General features: G+C 38.5%; 1 protein-coding gene across 4 annotated transcripts in view; it reads right to left on the reverse strand.

The window, feature by feature from the left end:
• USB1 (U6 snRNA biogenesis 1) overlaps positions 1-4,372 on the reverse strand; it is a 45,792-nt gene that overhangs the window by 20,893 nt on the left and 20,527 nt on the right. The gene's annotated exons all lie outside the window — the stretch shown is intronic.

Below are 4,372 nucleotides of genomic sequence, written 5' to 3' on the forward strand. Positions count from 1 at the left end.
TCCACTAAAAAACTATTAGAACTGATAAATTTAATAAAGTTGCAGGATACAAAATCAGCATACAAAAATCAGTAGCATATCTACATGCCAACAATGAACAATCTGAAAAAGAGATCAAGAAAGCAATCCCAATTGCAATAGCTACAAATAAAATGAAATACCTAGGAATAAACTTAACAAGAAGTGAAAGATCTCTACAATGAAAACTATAAAACACTGACACAAGAAATTGAAGAGGATACAAAAAAATGAAATGATATTCCATGTTCATGGATTGGAATAATCAATAGTGTTAAAATGTCCATACTCTCTAAAGCCATCTACACATTCAATATAATCTCTATCAAAATACCTATGACATTCTTCACAGAAATAGAAAAAATAATCTAAAAATTTATATAAAACCACAAAAGACCCCAGAATAGTCAAAGCCATCCTGAGCAAAAAGAACAAAACCGGAGGAATCACATTACCTCAGATTATACTACAGAGCTATAGTAACCAAAACAGCCTGGTACTGGCCTAAAAACAGACACACAGACCAATATAACAGAATAAAGAACCCAGAAATAAATCCATACATCTACTCTGAACTCATTTTCAACAAAGGTGCCAAGAATATACACTGGAAAAAGATAGTTTCTTCAATAAAAGGTGCTGGGAAAACTGGATATCCACATGCAGAAGAATGAAATTAGGCCTCTATCTTTCGCCATATACAAAAATCAAATCAAAATGGATTAGAGACTTAAATCTAAGACCTCAAACTATGAAATTACTACACATTGGAGAAACTCTCCAGGACATTAGTCTGGGCAAAGATTTCTTAAGTAATTCCCCACAAGCACAGGCAACCAAAGCAAAAATGGACACAAGGGATCATATCAAGTTAAAAAGCTTCTGAACAGCAAAGGAAACAACAAAGTGAAGAGACAACCCACAGAATGGGAGAAAATACTGGCAAACTATCCATCTGATAAGAGTTTAATAACCAGAATATATAAGGAGCTCAAACAACTCTATAGGAAAAAAAATCTAATAATCCAATTTAAAAATGGGCAAAATATCTGAATAGATAATCTCTCAAAAGAAGACATATAAATGGCAAACAGGCATATGAAAATGTGTTGAATATCATTGATCATCAGAGGCATGCAAATTAAAACTATAACTAGCTATCATCTCACCCTAGTTAAAACGGCTTTTATTCAAGACAGGCAATAATAAATGCTGGTGAGGATGTAGAGAAACACTGTTGGTGGGAATGTAAATTAGTACAGCCATTATAGAGAACAGTATGGAGGTTCCTCAAAAAACAAAATAGAAATACCATATGACCCAGAAATTCCACTGCTGGGTTTGTACCCAAAAGAAAGGAAATCAGTATCTCGAAGAGGTATCTGTACTCCCATGTGTATTGCAGCACTATTCACAATAGGCAGGATTTGGAATTAACCTAAGTGTCCATCAACAGACAATGGATAAAGAAAATGTGGCACATATACAACATGGAGTACTGTTCAGCCACAAAAAAAGAATGAGATCCTGTCATCTGCAACAATACGGATGGGAACTGGAGGACATGATGTTACATGAAATAAGACAGGCACAGAAAGACAAATTTTCCATGTTCTCACTCATCTGTGGAAGCTAAAAATTAAAACAATTGAACACACAGAGATAGCAGAAGGATGGTTACCAGAGGCTGGGAAGGATAGTGGGGGTGGGGCAGGTAGGGTGAAGAATGAGGATGGCTGATGGGTACAAAAATATAGTTAAATACAATAAATAATATCTAGTATTTGATAGCACAACAGGTGACTACACTCAGCAATCATTTTCTGTACATTTTAGAATAAGGGAGTACAACTGGAATGTTCATAACACAAAGAAATGATGAATCCTTGAGGTGATGGTGCTCCATTTACCCTGATGGGATAATTACACATTGCATACCTGTACCAAAATAGCTCATGTACTCCATACATACATACACCTACAATGTACCCAAAAAATTAAAAATAAAAAAATTTAAAGTTTTGTTATTTTTTCTTTAAAAAATAGGTGTTTCTGGTTATAGAAATAACACACGCTCATAGCAAAAAATTGAAATTAATAAGCAATAAGCAGGAGACTTCCAGTTTCTCCGGTCCAGCATGTAAGATGCTTAGAAGTCGCCACCTCATCCTAACAACAAGCAAAACGCTGAACAAACTGAAAAAGCAACAACTATTCTTAACTGCATAAGAGACGTGAGGTCACAGGGCAAACTGCTGCCCCCAAAATCAGAGAGACCAACAGGCAAATACAGAGACTCACAAATTACCAGAGCAGAAACCTACAACAAGCTGAAGGCTCTGCAGGAACCAGCAGCAGGGTAGGGAAACCTGAGCTGTAATCGACAACCTGCTGGAGACTCAGTATGTACAAATCTGAGTTAAAAACGCCAGGGGAACTCTGTCGGTGGGGGCACCCGCATTTTTGTGAGGTTTACCTCCTAGAGGTCTACCAGGTTATTGCAGTGAATACTGGAAAAAATATCCTGTGCTTCTGGCTGGGGAAGGGGGAAGGCAACCATTTGGAAACATATAGGAGCATCCTGTTTTTCTCCCCCACTTCTTTTTTTTCCTTTGAGACGGAGTCTCACTCTGTTGCCCAGGCTGGAGTGCAGTGGCACGATCTCTGCTCACTGCAACCTCTGCCTCCCGGGTTCAAGCAATTCTCCCGCCTCAGCCTACCAAGGAGCTGGGACTACAGGCATGTACCACCATGCCCAGCTAATTTTTTTGTATTTGTAGTAGAGACAGGGTTTCACCATGTTGGTCAGACTGGTCTCCAACTCCTGACCTCAAATGATCTGCCTGCCTCAGCCTCCCAAAGTGCTGGGATTACAAGCCTTAGCTACCGCGCCCAGCCAGGAGCATCCAGTTTTTCTTAACAAGGTCTGCCCTCCGGAGAAACTTATTTAATTACAGCCTAACCTGAAAGCGTTTTATCAGACTCATAACTGACCTGGGGGATGTGAAATATCAAACTGCAGCACCTTCTGGCCATCCTGTCCCACCTACAGGGGGAAAATTCTGAGAAGCATGTGGGAAGTTCCCAGTCCAGAGGAACCGGCTCACCAAAAGATTGAGACCCAGTCACAGGAGTACAAAATGATTCTTGTCCCCCAGCACCTCACCACCACATTCATACAGGCCTGTTTACCAGTTCCTTTCACATAGTACTTCCTGTCCAGCTATCGAGGAAAAATTATAAGACATACTAGAGGGCAAAAATACAATCTGAAGAAAAATAGTATGCATCAGAACCCTTTAAATATAAAAGACTAGAAACCATACAACGTCTGATCTCAGGCCACAATGAAATTAGACTAAAAATCTGTAACAGAAATGCAGCTGGAAAATCTCCAAATACTTGGAGGTTAAACAACACACTTCTAAATAACACATGGATCAAGGAAGAAATCTCCAGAAAACTTTATAAATATTTTGAACAAAATAAAAATGAAAACATAACTTATCAAAACTTGTGGAATGCAGTAAAAGGTGCTTAGAAGAATATTTATAGCATCAAATGCATATATTAGAAAAGAAGATCTAGACTGGGCATGGTGGCTCACGCCTGTGATCCCAGGACTTTGGGAGGCCAAGGCAGGTGGATTGCCAGAGGTCAGGAGTTCGAGACCAGCCTGACCAATATGGTGAAACTCCATCTCTACTAAAAATACAAAAATTAGCTGGGCATGGTGGTGCGTGCCTATAGTCCCAGCTACTCGGGAGGCTGAGACAGGAGAACCGCTTGAACCTGGGAGGCGGAGGTTGCAGTGAGCAGAGATTGCACCACTGCACTCCAGCCTGGGCGATAGAGCGAGGCTCCCTCACAAAAAAAAAAAAAAAAAAGAGAGAAAGTCTAAAGTCAATCATCCAAGTTTCATCTTAGGAAAGTAGAAAAAGAACAGCAAATTTAATCCAAAGTAAGCAGAAGTAAAGAAATAATTAAAATTAGAGAAGAAATCAATAAAATTGAAGACAAGAAATCAATAAAGAAAATCAATAAAACCAAAAGCTGGTTGTTTGAAAAGATTAGTAAATCGACAAGTTTCTAGCCAGGCTGAGAAAAATAGAGAGGGCACACAAATTACTAAAATCAGTAATGAAAGATGGGACATCATTACAGATCCCATGAATAATAAAAGGATAATCAAATAATAGCATGAATAACTTTATGTCCACAAATTTGATAACCTAGATGAACTGGAACAATTCCTTGAAAGACCCAATCTGCAAAAACTCACAAAAGAAGAAATAATCTAAATAGGCCTAAATCTATTAAACAAATCGAATACACACACACACACACACACACA

This window comes from Mandrillus leucophaeus, unplaced genomic scaffold, assembly GCF_000951045.1.
Source record: "Mandrillus leucophaeus isolate KB7577 unplaced genomic scaffold, Mleu.le_1.0 Scaffold125, whole genome shotgun sequence".
Taxonomy (NCBI): domain Eukaryota; kingdom Metazoa; phylum Chordata; class Mammalia; order Primates; family Cercopithecidae; genus Mandrillus; species Mandrillus leucophaeus.